The sequence below is a fragment of the Callorhinus ursinus genome, unplaced genomic scaffold (assembly GCF_003265705.2).
Source record: "Callorhinus ursinus isolate GAN/ISIS: 27379988/994484 unplaced genomic scaffold, GSC_fseal_2.0 scaffold23, whole genome shotgun sequence".
In the NCBI taxonomy this organism is placed as follows: Eukaryota; Metazoa; Chordata; class Mammalia; order Carnivora; family Otariidae; genus Callorhinus; species Callorhinus ursinus.
The window spans coordinates 6,428,175-6,438,413 of record NW_027397085.1 but is presented as its reverse complement, the minus strand read 5'-3'; the positions used below and the strand labels follow the sequence as shown (position 1 = coordinate 6,438,413).

At 41.3% G+C, this 10,239-nt stretch overlaps 1 pseudogene; it reads left to right on the top strand.

Annotated features, from left to right (window-relative positions):
* The first annotated feature begins 5,440 nt into the window (after positions 1-5,440).
* Positions 5,441-7,312, top strand: LOC112839689 (bifunctional purine biosynthesis protein ATIC pseudogene; annotated as a pseudogene).
* The last annotated feature ends 2,927 nt before the right edge of the window (positions 7,313-10,239 follow it).

Below are 10,239 nucleotides of genomic sequence, written 5' to 3'. Positions count from 1 at the left end.
AATATTTAACCTCACTCTTGTAAAGCTTCTTGGCCTACCTAGCAGCTTACAGAAAACACAGGGATGAAGGAATGTATTATGCACACAATACCTTCGGAAAATAACTCCTTGAACCCAGAATTTGGGGGATTCGGAAGATGACTGGGGTGGCCCTTGAAAGAGTCTACGACATGGGGGAAACAGGCAGAGGCACTGTTCTAGATCAAAGGTTGCCAAACCATGACCTGCAGGTCAGTTGTCTATTTTTGTAAATAAAATTTTACTGGAATGCTGTCATGCTTATTAGGTTACGTATTGTGGGTGGCTGCTTTCGTGCCACAGTGACATAGCTGAGTGACTGCAACAGAAACAGTGTGGCCTGCAAACTAAAGTATTTACCATCCTTCCCTTTCAGAAAAAGTTTGCTGAGCCCTGTTCTAAATTAAGATAAGACCAGTGACTCTTCTCCACCAATGACAGAGTAAGTAGTACTGGCTAGCCATTCTGCCATACACAATTAGAACCCCAGATAAAACATTGAGTAATTGTTTTCAGACATGAAAAAATTGGCGGCACAGGGGTGGACTTCCTGAGAGAAAGGAAACAAACACGGTGAAGCTATAATCACCCAGGCTTTCTCACCGGGACGTCTGCGTTTCCCAACGCAGGCAGGAGGGCACACACGGAATACAGCGTTCTCACAGAACTGACAAGGCAGGTGACTGGAGTTGCGGCGGAGGCGGAGGCTGAGGCAGCTGGATTTCCACAGCAGAATATTTTTGAGGAAGAAACTAACCAGAGAAAGAGTTCCAGGCCATTGGATTTCCTCTGAGTCTTTGGCTAAATACTAGGTTCTACATGTATAGGGGGACATGCCACAAGCTTAAAAGAAAGGCTACCATGGAGCTGTAAACATAACAGCTGTTGGAACTCACACAGAGGTGAGAGATGCTTGAGTTTTGACCAACCAGCGGGGAAAGGCCTCATTGAATCCCAAGGGCTTTGAGTAGACTACCAGAAAGGTGACACCTCAGGATTAGGGCTAACTAGCTACTCTAGATCTGCCTCAATAAAGCTTAAAAGTAAGTCTTCAAAGAATCAAGTTAATCCACATACAAATTAACTATCCGTGAAATCAAAATTCAACAATCTTCAAAGAAAACAGCAAGGATAGATGCCTTTGACTTTTTAGTCCACATTTGCCAAGAACTTTAATCATGAATGGATTTTGAGTTTTGTAAAATGCTTTTTTTATGAATCTTTTTCTTTTTCTACATCATACTTTTTGGTAAATGGCAGAATATTTCCCTCCTAATATCAGAGACAAGGAAGGAAGTTTTCTTTCACCATTTCTAGTCAACATTCTGCAGTGGGTCCTCGCCAGTGCCAAAAGGCAAGGGGAAAAAGAGCACACACGTTGGAAAGGAAGAACTAAAACATGGTTGTGAACACAGGAAATCCTCAGGATTCCACAGAAAAGCTACTAAAACCAAAAAGGGACACCTAGTAAGGATGGAAAACACAAGGTCAATATATAGTAATCAATTGTATGTCTGTATTTCAGCATAAACAATTGGGAAAGGAAATACTATTTACAAGGTCAAAAAATTAATGTTTCAGATAAACGTATATATAAACATATATGTATATGTGCATGTGTATATGTGTGTGTACACACACACACACACACACACTCTGTGTACTGAAAATGACTAAACACTGTTGAAATTAAACAAGCTCCAAGTGAATGGACAGATTTTCCATGTTCATGGATTGAAAGAATCAATATTGTTAAAATGTCAGTTTTCCCCACAGATTTGTAGATTCAAACCATCCCAATCACCATCTCAACAGGCATTTAAAAAAATAAAAATTGGGAAGATTATTACAAAATTTACATGAAAATGTAAAGGACCAGAAGACTCAAAATAATTTTGGAAAAGAAGAACAAATTTGGAAGATTTCAAGAGCGACTATAACACCTTGGTAATCATTGTGATATCGGCATAGGATACACAATGGGACAGAACAGAATCCAGTGTAGACCCACGGATCTATGGTCAACTTATTGCTTAAGGTAATCCAACGGGGAAAAAACAGTCTTTTCTACAAATGGTACTAGAACAATTGACCATATATATGAAAAAAATCTTAACTCCAGTTTCACACTATATATAAAAATGAACTCTAAAGGGATTATAGGTCTACATGTTAAAGCTAAAACTACAACACTTCTAGAAAAAAAAACATAGAGGAAAACCTTTCTAACCTTGGAGTAGGCAAAGATTTCTTAGACAGAATAGAAAAAGCACCAATCTTAAAAGAAAATATTGATAAATTGGATTTTTATCAAAATTAAAAACTTCTCCTCAAAAGACACCATTAAGAAAATGAAAAGTCAAGTCCCTGGAAGAAGTTATTTATAATGCATAAACCTGGCAAAAGATTCACAGGTGCACTTCAACAACAAATAACAACCCAATTTTTGAAAAGGGCAAAGATGTGAAGAGACAGATCCCAAAAAGAATATACAGTGGACCTTTAAATAACACGGGGGCTGGGCTGCCAGTCCCCTGTGCAGTCAAAAATCAGCGTATAATTTTTTACTCCCCCAAAACTACTAATAGTTTATTGTTGACTGGAAGCCTCAACCAATAACATAAATAGTCAATTCACACATATTTTGTATGTTGTAAGTATTATGTACTGTATTCTTATAATACAGTAAGCTAGAGAAAAGAAAATGTTAGGAAAATCATAAGGAAGAAAAAATGCATTTACAGTACTGTAAAAAAAATCCACATATTAAGTGGACCTGCATGGTTCAACCCCACGTTGTCGAGGGTCACCTGTATACGATATAAGTGAGCAATAAACCCATGAAAAGACATATAACTTCTCTAGTTATCTAGGACATACAAATTAAAACCACACTGAGATACCACTACATCCCCAGTAAAATGGCAAAAAGCAAAAAGATTTTTAATATTAAGCATTGGTGAGGATGTGGAGAAACTAGAGCTCTCATATATTCCTGGTAATAGTGTGAAATGTTATGAACAATTTGGGAAACAGTTTGGCAGCTTCTTATAAAGTTAAACATACATTAACTATATGATCCAGCAACTCTACTTCTAGATTTTTACCCCAGAGGAATGAAAACATATGTCCACAAAATGACTTGTACATGAATGTTCATAGTAGCTTTAATCATAATAACGCCCAACTAAAAATAATCCAGATGTTCATCAACGGGTGAATGGATAAACAAACTAGTATATTCATACAATGGAATATTACTCCGCAACAAAAAGGAACAAGCTACTCATATATACAACAACATGGATGAGTCTCAAAAATATTATGCTGATCAAAAGAAACCATACAAAAAAGAATATAAGCTATATTGCTGGATTTCTGAAGTTCTTGACCAGGCAAAGCTATTTACGGTGATAACAATCAGATCAGTGTTTGCCTGGGACAGGGGGTGAATGGGTGAATGGTTGCGAAGGTGGCATGACAGAACATTTTCTATATTTTGATTGAAAGGTGCATATATATGTGTGTGTGTGTGTCTGTGTGTGTGTGTATATATATATATATATATATATATATATTTATTTATTTATTTATTTATTTCAAAACTCACCAAACTGTACACTTAACACAGATGCATTAAAATTACGTTGATTTTCTATCAGTAAACAAGATTTTTTAAATAGACCCAAAAGAGGGGCACCTGGGTGGGTCAGTCAGTTAAGCGTCTGCCTTCGGCTCAGGTCATGATCCCGGGGTCTTGGAATTGAGCCCCACATTGGGTTCCCTGCTCCTCGGGAAGCCTGCTTCTCCCTCTGCCCCTCCCCCTGCTTGTGCTCTCTTGCTTGATCTCTTGCTCTCTCTCTCAAATAAATAAATTAAATCTGTAAAAAAATAAAATAAAATAAATAGACCCAAAGGAAATAAAAACAAAATGTAATGTGTGAATCTCAGCTGAATCCTGATTTGGTGAAAACAAAGCGATAAAAGATTCTTAGGATGATTGGGAAATTTTAAATAGGGCATGGCTCTTAGATAATATTATGGAATGACTGTTAATCTCCTTAGGTGTAATATTGCTTTTGTGGTTAGAGAGAAGCATGTCTTTATTCTTAGACGTGTGCTGAAGTATTTAGGATTCAAATATCATGATGTCTACAACTTACTTTCCAATGATTAAAAAAAAATATGTACCACTTTCTCACATCACAATGTAAGACTTGAAACCATAAAACCTCTAAAAGGAAACACAGGCAATAATCCCTTGGATATCCCCCTGAGCAGCATATTTATGGACATGTCTCCTCAGGCAAGGGAAACAAAAGTGAGCTATTAGGAATTACACCAAAATAAAAAACTTCTGCACAGTGAAGGAAGCCATCAACAAAACGAAAAGGCAATCTACTGAATGGGAGAAGATATTTGCAAATGATGTATCTGATAAGGCATTAACATCCAAAATATATAAAGAACTTACACAACTCACACCAAAAAACCCAAATAATCCAATTTAAAAATGGGCAGAGGACCCAAATAGACATCTTTCCAAAGAAGGCACGCAGATGGCCAACAGACACATGAAAAGATGCTCAACATCACTGATCACGAGGGAAATGCAAATCAAAGCCACATGAGATATCACCTCACACCGGGCAGAATGGCTAGTGTCAAAAAGACAAGAAATAACAAGCATCGGCGAGGATGTGGAGAAAAAGGAACCCGCGTGCACTGATGGTGAGAATATAAATTGAGGCAGCCACTCTGGAAAACCGTATGGAGATTCTGCAAAAAATTAAACAATAGAAATACTGTATGGTTCAGTCATTCTTCTACTGGATATTTGCCCAAAGAAAACGAAAACACTACTTTGAAAGGATATATATATACACCCCAATGTTTCTTGCAGCATTATTTACAATAGCCAAGATATGGAAGTAACCCAAGTGTCCATCAATGGAGGAATGGATAAAGAAGACGTAGTAAATATACACTGGACTATTACTCAGTTATAAAAAAGAATGAAATCTTGCCATTTGCAACATGAATGGACCTAGAGGGTATCACACTAAGTGAAATCAGTCAGGCAGAAAAAGACAAATACCATATGATTTCACTTATAACATGGACCCAAAACAAAACAAAACAACAAAAAAAACAGGAACAGACTAATAAATACAGAGAACAAGATGGTGGTTGCCAGAAGGGAGGGGTGGGGGCATGGGTGATGGGTGAAATAGGTGAAGGGGATTAAGAGGTACAAACGTCCAGTTATAAAATAAGTAAGTCACAGAGATGAAAAGTACAGCATAGGGAACAGAGTCAATAATATTGTAATAAGGTTGTATGGTGACAGATGGTGACTACACTTATCATGGTGATCACTGAGTAATATACAGAATTGTTTAAGAGCATACGCACACAGGTGGCGTCCCCGCTGCCGCCCCCGCTGGGCCCAGACCCCGAGCCCGCAGCCCGCAGCCATGGCACCCAGTCAGCTCGCCTTATTTAGTGTCTCTGACAAAACGGGCCTTGTGGAATTTGCCAGAAACCTAACTTCTGTTGGTTTGAATCTGATCGCCTCTGGAGGGACCGCAAAAGCTCTCAGGGATGCGGGTCTGGCAGTCAGAGATGTCTCTGAGCTGACGGGATTTCCTGAAATGTTAGGGGGGCGTGTGAAAACCTTGCATCCTGCAGTCCATGCTGGAATCTTGGCTCGTAATGTCCCAGAAGATAGTGCTGACATGGCCAGACTTGATTTCAGTCTTATAAGAGTTGTCTGTAATCTGTATCCCTTTGTGAAGACAGTGGCTCCTCCAGATGTAACTGTTGAACAGGCTGTTGAGCAGATTGATATTGGTGGAGTAACCCTACTGAGAGCAGCAGCCAAAAACCATGCTCGAGTGACAGTCGTATGTGACCCTGAGGACTATGTGGCCGTGTCCACAGAGCTGCAAAGCTCTGACAGCAAAGACACCTCCTTGGAGACTAGACGCCAGTTAGCCTTGAAGGCTTTCACTCATACGGCACAATATGATGAAGCCATTTCAGATTACTTCAGGAGACAGTATAGTAAAGGAATATCTCAGATGCCTTTGAGGTATGGAATGAACCCTCATCAAACTCCTGCCCAGTTATACACACTGAAGCCCAAGCTTCCCATCACAGTTCTAAATGGAGCCCCTGGATTTATAAACTTGTGTGATGCTTTGAATGCCTGGCAGCTGGTGAAGGAACTCAAAGAAGCTTTAGGCATTCCAGCCGCTGCCTCTTTCAAACATGTCAGCCCAGCAGGTGCTGCTGTTGGAATCCCACTCAGTGAAGATGACGCTAAAGTCTGCATGGTCTACGATCTGTATAAAACTCTTACACCCATATCAGCTGCATATGCAAGGGCAAGAGGGGCTGATAGGATGTCTTCCTTTGGTGACTTTGTTGCATTATCTGATGTTTGTGATGTCCCTACTGCCAAAATTATCTCCAGAGAGGTATCTGATGGTATTGTTGCCCCAGGATATGAAGATGAAGCTTTGAAAATACTTTCTAAAAAGAAAAATGGGAGTTACTGTGTTCTTCAGATGGATCAGTCCTACAAACCAGATGAAAATGAAGTTCGAACTCTCTTTGGTCTTCTTTTAAGTCAGAAGAGAAATAATGGTGTCATTGACAGGTCATTATTTAGCAACGTTGTGACCAAGAATAAAGATTTGCCAGAGTCTGCACACAGACACCTCATCGTAGCCACCATTGCTGTGAAGTACACGCAGTCTAACTCCGTGTGCTATGCCAAGAATGGTCAGGTTATTGGCATTGGAGCAGGACAGCAGTCTCGAATACACTGCACACGCCTTGCAGGGGATAAAGCAAACTATTGGTGGCTTAGACATCATCCACAGGTGCTTTCAATGAAGTTTAAAACTGGAGTGAAGAGAGCAGAAATCCCCAATGCCATTGATCAGTATGTTACTGGAACCATTGGCGAGGATGAAGATTTGATAAAGTGGAAGGCATTGCTTGAGGAAGTGCCTGAATTATTAACTGAAGAAGAGAAGAAGAAATGGGTTGACAAACTTAGTGAAGTTTCTGTCAGCTCTGATGCCTTTTTTCCTTTCAGGGATAATGTAGACAGAGCTAAAAGGAGTGGTGTGGCCTACATTGCTGCTCCTTCTGGTTCTGCTGCTGACAAAGTTGTGATCGAGGCTTGTGATGAACTGGGAATAATCCTTGCTCATACGAGTCTTCGGCTTTTTCATCACTGATTTCATTGCACAGTATTTTATGGTTTGCGTGAAAAATCACATGTGACATTTTGACTATCTTTTTTATAAAAAAATAAAACATTAAGTCTTAGTCATCTTGGATCCATAGCTTTTGGTTGTATTTAATTTCTTAAAGTTATAGGTTGTCTAGCATAGAAACATTACCCACAAATATTTGTGTGTAAGAAATACAGGAACATCCCTGCCTCCTGGAGCTCAGCTCATCCCAAAACATTGCCTGTGTGAAACATCTAAAAATTATCAAGTAAGCCAGGGAAACTGAGCAGACCCTGGAGTTAGATAGCATAAGCATCCTGCAGTCTCACTGGTTTCCTCATAGGGATTCCACTCATGCAGCTTTTCTTTTAGTCAGAGTTCTAAAAAGGTTGGTTGTCTCCTTTCTAAGCAAAAGTTTGAGATTTGTTTGAATTTTAGTGTGATGTATGGGTCAAGTTTCACTTTCTTTCCATACATTTATCCAGGTGTTTCACCATCATTTGAAAAAACTGTCGGATTGCGTGTTTGCTCAGTTAACCATTATTTGCAATGGGTCTATTTCTGGACTCTGTTCTGTTCCATAGTTATGTTTGTCCTAATGCCAATACCATGCTGTCTTGAAAATTGTAGTTTTATATTAAAATTTTGAAATCAGAAAAAAAAGAAAAGAGCATATGCACACAGATACAGAGAGGAAACAAAGCCGGCAGATATTAATAATTGTTGAAGAAGATGGAGGGTCTATAGATTTTCACTGTACTTTCAACTTTTCTGACTTTTCAACATTTCCCACCAACATTCCATAATAATAATAATAACAATAATGACAATAATTGGGGGAAGAAAAGCTCATGTTGAGGTGTTATGGCTTACTCTTAAATCTGCACATCTTTCTTAGACCAAGACACTTACCAAGCCATGATTTTCTCTGAGTTCTTCTAAGTGCTTGTTTGTGAACAGAATCGCAGCCCAAAGCGCATTAGGAAGACCTGGTTGCAGCTCGGGGCTTCTGGCTTCCGTGCCTCGCAGGTGCAGCGTGGGTCGCGAGGACCACTGGGGCGCCTCCGCTGCCCCCCCTCCCATAGGAGGGAGGTGAATGGTTAACTAGCTACACCCCCCCTCCCCGCACTGTTGAACCTTCTCTGAGCCTGCACAGGGCGCTCCCCAGCTGAATTCTGCCTGCCAAGCCCAAAGCCTCAGAGCCAAAGCCCAGGAAGAAACAAGGCCCAAGTGGCTCTGTTTGCTAAACAGTGAAAACCGGGTTGACAGGAGCACCTTATAGAAGGCTACACACAGCTTACAAAAGGCGACATTTGTGCATAAAAATGCCTCCCTTCAGACCCCAGGCTCACTGATAACCCTGAGACACCGCCCGGGGCTTTGGCAAGTGAGGTGCTGGAGATGATGAGGGGAGGTAAGAAATCGGGGTGTGCTTCCTCAGGAAAGCAGGCCTTTCACAAGCAGGGGGACGAGCCAGTGAAGGGAGGAGAGCAGAGTCTCAGGGGAAGAGAGAGATAGAGAGAGAGAGAGAGAGAGGGGCAGTCTGTGCCTTCACAGGTGAGGGAAATGAATGAAGGACACAGGTGCATCGTTGGTATGAGATATTACAGAGACCCCCCCCCGGAATGAAGGGCTGTAGAAAGTTCACTGGATCAGGCTGCTCCGCTGGCTTGGGGGTCAGGGCCAGAGTAATTTCCCGGGGTGGGGGGCTGAGGGGGTAGTGCGGGGAGAGCTTAGGGATTGCCCAAGAGGGAGGATATGGAGGCACTGTGTGCTGGCGATTTTTCAGGGAGTTTTGTGCAGTAGTGCGATGGCTGGGAAGGAAGGAAGGAGAGGGCTTTAGCGTCTGAAGACCAGAGGGGAGAGGCTAGGACGGGGAGACAGGACAGTTAAGGGAGGGGATAAGACCATAACCCATGTGGGAAGGGGCTTAGCAAGAAGAGACTTCCCTGAGATGGAGGGGAGGCAGGGCGTGGGGGTGAGATACCAGCACCACCCAGCTAGTTTATCCACTACCGCATGGTACTTGTACAGCTTCAGAACGGAGCGACTAGTTAATAACACTGTAGTGCTTGTTGAAAGCTGCTAAGAGTAAATCTTAGAGGTTCCCATTAGGAAAAAAAAAATGTGTAACTATGTATGGTGATGGATACTAAGTACATTTATTGTGGCGATCATTTTGCAATATATATATATATTATATATATACACACAAATGTTGAACTATTGTATACCTGAAACACATAAACCTCAAAAAAAAAAAAACCCAGAAAACCTAAACCTCATTTTATGCTTAGATGTAGATCTTGGCGTACTTCTAATCCCAGTTAATTCAGGAAGAGAGTCAGAAGGAAGAGGGGAGAATAAAGAAAGACATGAGAAGTCTAAGATGATGAATAAAGTCAAGCCTTGAAGTGATCGAAAGGCATAGGAAAAGTAGCAAAGTAGAGAAAGATACAAAGGAAGATCACGTGAAAACTCCCGGAAGGATGGACAGTTAGGTCACCCACGCACAGAGACCCGTCTGTGGCAATGCAGGCTGGGAGTGTCCCTCTGGGTGAATCGCTGACTTTCACAGGATCATAGTCCCCTTTAGGGTCTTTTCAGTTTCTTGCTGTCGCCTCCTTGCATGGCTAGGGAAAAGTCACATGGCTTCCACCTGTTATAGGCGACTCAGGTACTTTGGTCCGTACACCTGCTTTAAAAATGTTTCTAACTTGACTGGGATCCCTTCTCGTTGGGAAGAGACTGGCCGAGCAGGTAGATCAAATTTTATTTTATAAACATTAATTGACCTCCTCTGCGCAGGGCACCATCACAGTACCCGTACTTACGTAAATATGAATAAAAGAGGCTCTATCCCTGAGGCAAAATGGTTCTGGACACAGGCTGTGATGGGCTGCAGTGAGCCAGCTCTCGGGGGGAGTGCCTGACAGGCTCAAAGGCAGATGACCCAGCTACAGAGGTTTGG